Genomic DNA, 12,642 nt, shown 5'->3' on the forward strand with positions numbered 1-12,642 from the left:
GGGGGGAATGGGATAGGCTGCTGTTGGGTAGTAAGGAGGGCACATATTGCATGGTGCACTGGGTGTTATACGCAACTAATGAATCATCGAACCTTGCATCAGAAACCAGGGATGTACTGTATGGTGACTAACATAATGTAATAAAAACAACATTAAAAAAAAAAGATTCCAAAGAAGACTAATTTATGTAGAATCATAAATTATGTAGAGCCATGGAACAGACTGGCCTTTTTTGTAAGACATGACACAGAATACAAAAAAAGTAAAAAGAAAGTCAACAATTCAAGACAAGCCAAAAATAGCATTGTATAGATGTAAAAATCAGTGATATAGGCAATACACGCACTAATTCCAAAATGTAGATGTCACCTATGCTTAGCTAGGATGTAGGAAGGCTTCAGCAACAAAATAAACTCAAATTTGCAGAAGAGTTACAAATTTAGGATGGTGGTAGGAACTGAAGATAATCCAGATAGGGAAACATCTATTAGTAATTTCTAGGGCAAGAATGTGCAAAACCTAATAGGAAAACGTCATAATTACAAGAGCAACCACTGGGAGCAAAATGAGATAAAAGGAAGTGGTGTCAATTAAGACTATAAAATCATTCACAGAAATGTAACCTTTATCCTGAGAAGTTTCTCAGTGTTGTGATCAGAGCGTATAATGCATGTAGATATATTTCCAAATTTAGAAAATTCTCCCTCCATATTTATGTTAACCTTTCAGTATGTATTATCAAATAATTTCTAAATACTGAAACCATGGTCTCTATTCAACTTTCTTGGGAAAATGCCTTTCAATACTTGCATATTTAGAAAGCATGCAGAAAGACTTTGGAGAGCATAAACACATTATGAATATTCATTTTATTATTAAGTCATCACTAGACTTTATTTGAAAGTCCATACTCAGCAAAACTTCCGTTAAGAATTTTGCCATGCTGAGGAGGACAAATTAACGTAAGGTTTTCTGGTGGATAATTACCACAAACAACAACTCTAAACAGATAAATTACAGCATAAAAACTTAAAAACAACCTGAAAAAAAAGTTCTGGTTTACAGTATTTTTAGTCGTATTTTTTCTGAAGTAGAAATGCCACCCTTTCCAATAATTTTTAAGATAAATTTTCACTTGCTGGTAGGTGCATTATGATAAGAATAGTTCTGAGGAAGCAATCTGAATCTTAGAAGCAAGGAGGAAAACAGCATCTTTTGGGCGTTCTCATTAGCCCACCAACCTCTGAGCACTGGGGTGAGTCCAATGTGGCCACAAACTCCTTCCCTCATCACCTGTTCTCCACCATCACAGCCAAGTGTGTCTCCCAGCTCTGCTCTTTTGGATGTCAAAATCTCTATTTTGATGCATTTTATCTTTTAAAACTTTAAAATTGATTTTAAAGGTAATCTTATTATATGTTCAAAGTTTTATTTCAGTAGAATATCAACTGCATCTATCAAGCTGTTCTCCAGATATTCATTTTGAGAAATACAGATAAATCACAATATATTATTGTTGGGTGGAACCTATCTTATTTCCTTTCTCATCCCCTTTCCTAGCTTTCTGGGGCCCAAGCACATGCTGGAGATACTGAACTTGTTTCATATTGAAACACAATATTGAGAGAATGATTCTTCCTCATCTAATATGAGAAATGTCAAGAAAGAAATCTCTGGTGTTGAGCCAAACCACTGACAAGGTTGGTGTAGTTAATATCTAGAAAATCAGTGTTCATGAATCTTTGGTGCTATGGAAAAGGGGAAGAAGCCCCTAAAAAAGGGAAAATTTGTTTTACTAACCAAAAGGTGGTTGACTATAAGGTATCCTGAAAATCTTAAAAAAAAAAAAAAAAAGTCATCCTGTGAGTTTAAAATGTTGATCTCAGGTTCACTTAGGAGCTGAAGGCAAGCTATATAAACTTGAAAAGCCACTATGGACACACCGTGCAAACACCTTATGGCTTGATATACAGGAGTCCAACTTGGTTCAAATATTAAGTCTCTTTATCCATTCTTCTGGCATCTCCATGTGCTCAACAGGCCAAGAAGAAGATTGTTTTGTACTGTATTGCACCATTTTCTTTTGAATGCTTATGTATGAGTTATTGGAGTAAAAGCTAGGAGTCTCATGCTAAATCTTTTCTAATAGTTACTAAATATCAATGTATTGAATATCTTTTCTCCATGGGGAGAAATAAAGTTTGGCAATAGAGAAATACATACAGAACAAGGGTATTGCATGGTTGGGGACATAAACTAGCCATCTGTCATAGACACAATAAAATATTTTGTGTTCAAAAATTAACACTTACAGGGCACCTGGGTGGCGCAGTCGTTAAGCGTCTGCCTTCGGCTCAGGGCGTGATCCCAGCATTCTGGGATCGAGTCCCACATCAGGCTCCTCCGCTGGGAGCCTGCTTCTTCCTCTCCCACTCCTCCTGCTTGTGTTCCCTCTCTCGCTGCCTGTCTCTCTCTGTCAAATAAATAAATAAAATCTTTTTAAAAAAAATTAACACTTACATAATTAACATACTTTTGATAAAATGATAGCAAACACATAGATAATATAGAAAAGTGTTTTAAAGTGAAAGAAACGAACAAAATTTAAAGAGAGTAATGAAAGAAGAGATTTAGAAGTTGAAAAAATTGAACTATATATTCCCTCACATGATCTATAATGAAAAGAGAATAAAAGGCATTACTGATGAGAGCCAAGAGGTCAGCACAGTAGCATGTCAATCAGAACTTAGACAAAGAAAAGTTGGAAAGAAAACTTAGGAAACCATAGGAGGTAAGTAGCTCCAGAAAGATAAGTCTTTAGAGGTAAGATACCTGAGGAGAAAAAGATAAAAGGAATAGAAAAAAAACCAAGCAGGGATATCAGCCAGAAAATTATGTATGTATAGAAGAGGAAGTCCAAAGGAACTCTGAAAACTGGAGATGATTTTACATGCTAGTTAACAGGAATTCCGCAGTCCAGTTTACTAACAATTCCCCTCACATCCTCGGCACTTATCATATAGTAAGGATAATAACAAGAATAATATACATTTGGCACCAATGTGCTGATGAGGAGACCAGAGGAAAGTCATATTTTTATCCATGAAAAGTGGTAAGTATATGAACCACAGAATCCTAGGGTTGAAAGCATCTGGAGGGTGTAAGTTGCTTGAAAGTCCTCTACAAATCATCTTCCAAAAGCTCATCACCTCCCAAGGCAGACTATCCTGGTCAGGACAGACTGTCAGGTCTTCTTTGTCCTGTGCCAGAATTTAGCTCTGTGCATCTATAAGTCATTGAGTCTAACTCTAGGACCACATGAAAACACTTCCACGTCAGATCCAGTTACTGTCTCTATCATATCACATACTCCAGGCTATCACACAGACAAATCTCGAAACAGCGCCATAACGCATGGTTTTAACATTTCGCCAGCATCATGAGTGCTCTTCTTTGAGCATGCGCCACTTAATGTAAAACTCTTAGTACAGTCGGATTGGCCTGCTGGGAGCTATTATTTTATGATTGTGGTGTAAATCAACAGAGTTTTGTAATGAGCCTATCATACTGTTGATACTGACTGCATCAATTGAAGTTAAACACACGCTAGTATTAAGCCATATTTACTTGATCCTGGTCATATGTAAGTAATTTTTCTAATTTCAGTTTGGGGACCTTAGATTTATATCAGATGATGAAGTAATATACTGGTCTGTTGTTCTGTCAGTTTTTTTTTTTTTTTGGCTCCTCATTCAGTAACTAGATTATCTTATTGAATAGTGTCTTCATCATATCATTTAATAACTGGGTATAACTCACTCATATAAAAGTGATCCAAACAGGGCAGAAGACAGAGCAGACCATTATAGATGTTCCTCTGCGGTCCAAACATGCCCCGGTGTATGATAAACTAAAACACGTTTCTTCAGCTTGGCCTCCATAATAACCCAAGTAATTGTCAAATATTTTTATTATGTATCTCTCATCTACAAAATTAGTAAGCCTCTGCAAAAGTCAAGTGAGGTGACAGATATGTTCTTACTGCAATTATGCAGGATCTAGTGATTATGGCTTTTTCTTCCCCCCCCCCATAACTTAGGTTTTTTTATAACTATTTTTTAAAGAATAAAAGTTATAAATTCTCACTGTGAAAAGTCACACAGCTATGGAATGTAAAAGTCTTCCATTCTGTCCAATGTCCATACACAACTCCCTAGAAGTAATACCTTTTTTTTTTTTTTAACCTAGACATTTTTGTTTCCTTTTACTTCAAATGGAAAATCCTAACTCCTCACAGGAAGAGATTATTATTCTGACATAAGAGAGAAGCTAAGAAAGTGCAATTCACAAAGTCCAAGCTGAAAACACTTCTGAGAATAAAATCACTCATAGCACTCTCTAACTTTACAAAACTAGCCAGTGACGATATAGGAGGGGCCCATTCCACAAGGTAGAAATAAGTACATTTGAACAAAATCCTGATCCACTATCAACTTAGTATTCTTCTGGTAATTGCTGCAATCAATAAGACATATTGCAGGTACACCAGGATGCTTGCTTGCTTTTTATCAATCACTAAGTTTAAATGATTTTAATACCGCCAACCTAGTTAGTATCCCCTATGCCCAAACTAGAGCCTAAGCAGAATTAAAAGCCTTTAAAATCTTGACATTTTGGGGGGCTCTGAAGATGATCAAAAGTGTTAGTTTAGTTACCTCCACAAGATTTTTAAATTTTACCTTCATTATGCAAATTTTACTTTTATCACACATACTAGACCAGAAGAAGAAGAAAGTAAAGAAGAAAATGGAAAAAAGGAAAAACAAAGGAAGCAAACAACAGGAACAAAGAAAGAGGATGCAATGAAGAAAACAGGGCAGATTTGAGAAAGAAATTCAATTCAGCAAATTCATCAGAACAGTGTGAATATATGCTAAAGTGATCAAACTCTTAAATAATGTAAATTTTTCCAATTTACACCTTTGTCCAAAAATGAAATGATTTTAGGTGGTAGCAAACCAACAGATTCTCACTTCCACATTCATAAGTGATTTTACCTGCATATCAACAACCCACTTCTGTTAAACAGCAACAAAGCTTTCAGTGAAAAATCACCCATTTCAACCAGGATCACATCAGGAAACTGAAGGGGGTTTTTGTTTATTTGTTTTTACATGTTTTTCAAGCAAACAAGCCAAAACAGATTAACAGCAAAGAGTTTTAAAAACTTTACATTTCTCTTACAAACTGTCATTCAGAGAACAAAAATTTTGAAGTCTTTTTAATCTTGGCGTATAGACAGAGAAACTTGATAAATAGGTTGTAGCTGGAATATCATGGAATGTTTTTGTTTTGCCAATAGCCATTTAAGTTTTCGTAGAACATTCTACACCCACAGTTAAAAACAATTATAGGAAGGAATATATAACAAGACAATGCAACATGCATGCATTACATATAGAACCTTCATGACCTCATACATGCAGAAACACGCATGAAGAGGAGGAGAGGACAGCCTTTTAATCTGGTATATTTTCAAATATATTTTATTTTATATTCATTGTAAATGCACAGATAGAGGGCTAGCTATGCCTTATTTCTAGGAGTATAGATACAGAAACAATGTTCTTTATCATCCATCTATATGTCTACTATTTATTAATGCATCCGCCTAACTATCCAATATGTTCATTTTGTTCAGTTACTTGCCTTTTTTACTTTAAATGCCCCAATTTATTTTAATGAATAGATGCAGTTACATTTTATACCAAGTGTAAGTATCTTCTATTTGCCTTTCCATATTTATTTGCCACACTTCCCACCTTTCTTTGTATCCTGGGATGCTGGCATGCATGGACCACACCAACAGTCTGTTTCTTGCCCGAGTTCTGAGATACATTCATCGACGGCTGTTAGATCGTCTGCAATAGTTTACTACGTCAGAAACATTTCAGTGAACATCCTTGTACGTGTATCTGTGCACAGCTTAGGGGGCTATTTCTGTAGGAAAATTCTCTAGGAGGGTGAATTTATGAGTACCTATTGAAGATTTATTTATTCATTTCAGAGAGAGAGAGCGCATGAGTGGGAGAGGGAGAACTAGAGACAGAATCTGAAGCCGACTCCACACGGAGCATGGAGCCCCACTGGAGGCTTGACCTCACAACCAAGAGACCGCCACCTGAGCCGAAACCAAGACTTGATGCTCAACTGACTGTGCCACCTAGACACCCCTCTTTTTTTTCAGATATTGCCAAATTTAGCATAAGAAGTTGCAAATTTGTACTTAACAATGACCCTGTGTTAGTGGGAGTAAAAACTGAGCTCCCCTGTGTAGCATGTGACCCATATGAAATATTGAAGGATACATTCTAGAATTGTTCCTTAGTTTGACACACACACACACAAATCACCAATTTTTAGAACCCACTTCAAATGTTTTAAGAAAAGTTGGAAAATGATACTTTCTCAGCTTGCACTTTCCCATTCTCTGTCCTCTTTCCACAATCCTTGCTAATTCCTGTAATAGATCTGCCTTCACAAGAATGTCTCTTAGTCCTGGGACATGTCTCTTCTGTAGCATTAATAAAAAGACTGGAGTGTTTATCAAGCCTCTTTAACTTGGAGGGATTAAACTCTAACTCTGTCTTCTTTCACTAGGAGGCTGTTAACAACTTTGTTCAACACTTTCAGCCTTCTAGATATTGTTCTCCCTCTGGGCCCCTTAGAGTGTCCACAGCTCACGAGTCCACTAAGCGTGGGTGAAGAGTTTGAATGAAGATTTTTGGGCTCTCCTGCCTGTGGTTCCCCTTTTCTGGGACACTACCTCCCTGGTTCCCAGCCTCTGTGACAGCCCTGAAATCCCAACATAGACTATTCAACACAATATGACGTGACTTTGTGCTTGCATGTTATCTTTGGTTTGCTGTGGGGACGAGGGAGTGCCCCAAGGGAAATATCAATGTGACCTTCCAAGGGTCATATCCTCTCTACCTTCTGCATGCATTATTAAGGTCCTTTAAATGGTTCCTTTTTAATATTTTATTTAGAGCTTGTTATTATTACTGACAATAGGTTAGTCTTACCAAGCTTCTCTACCATTATCGGCAGCCAGAACTTGGTTATAGGACCCTTTAAAAATTTTGGCATCTCAGAGTTTTTAGCAGTAAAAGCCTAGATGTTTATGTGAACACTGCAACAATTTTTGCTAGATCTTAAAAAGTGAGGAAACTAGTGATACTCAAGAGAAAGCTTGAGATAAGTGGGATCCTGTTTTACTGTCTGTGATGATAATGGGAACTCAGAGTTTTAAAAGCACAGAACATTTAGTTACTAAGTGTATAGACTATTCTAACAATTACAATATACTTTAAAAGTTTATAATTTTAGTTTTTCTCAGAAATTCTTACATAAGACAAAACAGTATTGAAATAGTTTTACAGAAGTTTAACTGAATGGTTTCGGAAATGAATGAAACATTACATGTAGGACTTGCATTTTTGGAGAATGCTGGCCTTCAGAGGCATCTGAAATTCTCTATACTGAGGTCACTGTTCTATGAAAGTGGTTAATATGGGAAACGCTGTACTTTTCCGTGTTTTCATTTATCTTTATATTAGCTGTGAAAAAAGGCTTTATTAAAATAAATTTAATAGTTTAAAGAAGATTAGAGAAGGTATTTAATTTAATGGAGAGAGAAACTGCTTTTATGCATACGTTTGCACTTTAGAAGTATACATTTAAAAGCCATCGAAGGACTAATTAGAAATCATTCTTATCTCTCCACTAAAGCATGAACAATAATGTAAGGATGTTTTAGGATCTTATTAGCTTATTTATAAGTTTAGTTTTTAGCATTTTCAAGTTGCTTTCCCCTCCTGTATACCTTCACAGATGCTACTAATCTCGAGCTTTCTGGGATTATCAGTTTATGTATCTGTACCCTCCGATCGCGTCCATCTCCCTCAGCTGCACGGGTCCTCACGCTCATCATGGTGCCTCAGCTGAGGCCGATGGCGTAAAATGTGACTCTATGTATATTTATTTTTAATGACTGGATAAACAGAGTGAGTATATTTTTAAAACCTTATGATAGTGGTGCCTGGGTGTCTCACTTGGTTAAGTGACTGCCTTCGGCTCAGGTCATGATCCCAGGGTCCCAGGATCAAGCCCCTCATTGGGCTCCCTGCTCAGAGGGGAGCTGCTTCTCCCTCTGCCTGCCGCTCCCTCTGCTTGTGCTGTTTCTATTTCTCTGTCTGACAAATAAATAAATAAATAAATAAATAAATAAATAAATAAATAAATAAAATCTTTAATGAATAAATACACACATACATAAGTACATAAATAAAATAAAAAACCTATATGATCAAGATTTCTACTGTTCCAGATCGGTATTCCACAATTAGTCAGACTGATTAATATTTTTCTGGATATTTTAAAGGAAACTTATGAGCTAAACTTAACTACACCGAAAGGTGAGAGAAGTCTGACACTACAGCAGGCAGGCTACAGAAGTCCTGTAAAGGCCATTTTGTGTGAGTGCGTGCATCCATCTTTCACAGCTCCCCACCAGCTCAGAGGCTCTGTCAAGGTCAAGAATGCGGCACGAGCCTCTGCCCCCTCTGAAACCTGATTTGCCGGCTCTTAGTTCAAACACATTGACCAAACTTACATTCTGCACAATGTCAAAAATGCCTAGGGAGGAGATCCATAACTCCCAGAGACTAGCTGCTCTCTCCCCCTTCTGTTTTATGCATTTTTCCTGAAAGGCATACCACATTACATATATTGTTTAGGACCCGAAATTTATTTTCTGGGAATAAAATATGAAAAGGAGTTAATGTCAATTGACACGATAATAATAATTCCAATAAATATAAAAATAATAATAGCTATCATTTATAGAGCACATATCATACACCAGCCTCTTTTCTATGCACCATGGCTCAATGTTTTACATTAAGATTCCCTTATACAATAAGAATATACAAGGTATTAGAAGAACATGAATTTCTCTCTCTCTACCAGGATCTGCTGGACCTCTTTGTAACAGCAGCTGTGACTCAGAAATGCCATTCTCATTGATCTACTTTAAATAGGTTAAAACCTAAATTAGGCTATAGATAAGTCCAGCTAGCTTGTGAGACTTTCGGTTTCTTTAGAGTTCTTTGTACATATCTTCTCTGATCCTTATATGCTGATCTCATGTTTGATTCTCAAAGAGTATATTGCCTACATCTCTAAGTTCCTTGTAGGGAGGGGACTGCACTATCGTGAGCTCGTGCAGGCACTCTCCTCTCAAATAGTTTTAGTAAGACTCAAATAATGATAATATAATAATTATTATTACTGTATTAATAATTATATATTATTAATTTATAACATTATGTACCAGATACGGTTCTAAGCATTACAGGTGTTGAGGTTTTTAACACTGACAATAATCTTATGAGATAGGTACGGCTGGAGTGCTACAATCCTCATTTTTAAGAAGACAACAAGGCATAAAGAAGTTAACTACCATGACTGAGTTCACATAGCCAGTAAGGGGCAGAGTCAAAATTCACACCAGGCAGCTGTCTCCTGAGTAATGGAGGTTGATCTGAGGGTTTTCTTTTTGTTAAAGAAATAATGTTTTACTTTTTTCTTGTTATAATGGCAGGTGCTCTTCATTCAATGAAAAAGTCTGTACTTGTGACTCAAAACTAACTCTTCCTCTTGACATTTTTACATAGAAGGCTGATTAAATCTACATGTAGCCTCAATAAGAGATGTGGAACAAATGTGGAAATTCTATTTAAAATAGACAGATAAACCTTGGAAGCAGGATCGTGACAGGAAAGGGAGGCAGAGTATAAAGTGTCAGCTCTTCGGGAACTAGTTTTAGAGAAGATAGTCTCCGAGTGTCTGCTTATCTACTCAATACATTCAAATTATATGTTTCAGTAAAAGATTTTTCCGTCCTTCAAAATAACCCCAGGAGTGGTTCAGAACCAATACTTTAATTTTAATTTTCATAAGCCTGTAAAAAACTAATTTCATAAGCCTGTAAAAAACATAGTAAAAAACTATGAATCCACAGGAGCTGAATTTTAGTAGAATTGAATTTTGGATGCTTCATTAATGAGATGACAAAGTGGCATAAAGAAAGCTGCATCTAATGAGAAGTATATAATTAAATGTTTAACATCAACTTTGAGGAATGAGTTCTTTTCCTACTGTTTTTTCTCTGATGAACAAGAAATTAAAGTGATGAATCACTGAATTTTACATCTGAAACTAATATTGCACTGTGTTAGCTAACTGGAATTTAAATAAAAACTTGAAAAAGGAAAAAAGAAATTAAAAAACTAAAGATCTAAACAGTATTTTAGTAGATTTACTGGAAAGAGACAATATTACAAGAGAAGAAAAATATGTAATAGGGAGAAAATGAAAGGCTTGTTGAAAACATCAAATCTAGGAAAAACTAAAGACCGTGCACATAACGGTTGTGTACTAGTGTCTCATTGCGGTTTTAATTTGCATCTCTTTAATGACAAACAACACTGAGTATTTCTTTGTATGCTCTTGTCACCCATTTGCCTTCCTTGGTGAAGTATCTGTTCAAATCTTTTGGCCATGTTTTAGGAATAATTGGATGACTTGTCTTCCTATGCTTATTTTTTGAGCGTTCTTCATACATTCTAGATAGAAGCCCACTATCAGACATATGATCTGAAAATATTTTCTCCCAGTTAGTAGCTTGTCTTTTCATTCTCTTAACAGTACCTTCAAAGAATAAGTGTTTCATTTTATGAAGTCCTCATCATTTTAAAAAGTTTTATGGATCATACTTTCAGTGTTGTATCCAAGAAATCTTGTGTAATCTAAGGTCCAGAATTTGCCCTATGTTTTTTTCCAGAAGTTTTATAGTTTTAGGTACACACTTAGATTTGTGTACCACTTTGAGTTGATTTTATATGTGGTATGAGATATGGATTGATGTTATTATTTGTAATGGATATTTGATTGCCCGAGCACCCTTTGTTGATAAGACTATCCCTTATTCCTTCACAATTAAATTTCAGCTCGATAGCAAAAAAAAAAAAAAAAAAAAAAAAAAAAAAAAAAAAAAAAAAAAATTCAATTTAAAATTAGGCAGAGGAACCAAATAGACATTTTTCCAGAAAAAGATATATAAGTGGCTTTTTCTCTTAATATGATCATTTAATAGTATAAATTTCTCCATAAGCACAGCTTTATCTGCATCCCAGATACACTGATACATTGTATCTTCATTTTAATTCAATTCAAAATATATTAATTACCTTCTGAATTTCCCCACTTTGATTCATATATATTTACAACTGTATTATTTAACTTCCAGTAATTTAGGAAGATTTTGTTATTTTTCCGTTACTGATACCAAGTTTAATCCATTTTGGTCAAAGAACACACTTCCTAGAATTTTAATTCTCTTAAAGTTCATGTTATGAGTCTATTTTGGTAGATGTTTCATGTGTATTAGTAAAAAAGAGTTATTCTGCTGATGTTGGATGGTTTGCTGTTTAAATGTCTTTTAGATCAAGATTTTCCATCTCTTCCATCAATTACTGAAAGAAGAGTATTAAAGTCTCCAATTGTAATTGTGGACTTAGCTCTTTGTATTTTATCTAACACACTAAAAGAGATTAGCTTGGTTAAAAAAGCAAAACCAAACTATTGTCTGCCAGAAACCCACTTACAGTATAATGAAAAATATAAGTTAAAAGGAAAAAGATGGAAAAGTTATACCACAGAAACACTAATCAAAATGAGAGATGGGTGGATATAATAATATCAGAGTAAATTTCAGAAGAAAATTACCAGAGATGAACTGGAACACTGTATAACGATAAATGGTCCAAATCACCAAGAAGACAAAACAATCCTAAATGTGTGTATATCTAACAACAGAGCTTCAAGACACACAAAACATTGTTTTCTCGTTTATTGTTTGCTTTTATTTTTTGAAGCATTTTTTAAATTGAAGTACTATTCATGCATAATATATCTATTTTAAGAGTACAGTTGGATAAATTTTAATAATTATATATAGTTGTGTAACCACTGCCACAGTCAAGATATACCATAGTTACCTTATCCTAAAAAGTCTTCCACCCTTTGCAGTTTATCCTACACCTTGCAGCCCATCTTTTTCTCCTCCTGCCCGAAGGTCTCAGGCCATCATTGATTGCTTTCTGTTATGCAATTTTCTAATTTCTACAATTTCATATGAAAGAGATTGTTTAGAAATAAATAAAGAGATCAATGACCTCTTTTACTGGATTTCTTTTACTGATAATTTTTTATATTAATCAATACTATGTTCATTAATATTTTATTCCTATCTCAAAGTAGTACTGCATGGCTCAATCATACTAGTTTACTGTTCAGCAACTGATGGATCTTTGAGTTGCCTCCAGGTTTTAGTTAATATGAATAATCCTGCTGTAAGTACTTGCAAACCAATCTTTGGGTTGACAAATGTAATTTCTCTTGGAGAAATACCTAGATTGAAATTGCTTGGCTATATGAAAAACAGAGGTTTAACTTTTAAAATATAGCCATTTTGTTTCCCAAATGCTGAATTTTTTTCTTAAATGCTTTACCATTTTG

This window comes from Ailuropoda melanoleuca, chromosome 19, assembly GCF_002007445.2.
Source record: "Ailuropoda melanoleuca isolate Jingjing chromosome 19, ASM200744v2, whole genome shotgun sequence".
NCBI lineage: Eukaryota > Metazoa > Chordata > Mammalia > Carnivora > Ursidae > Ailuropoda > Ailuropoda melanoleuca.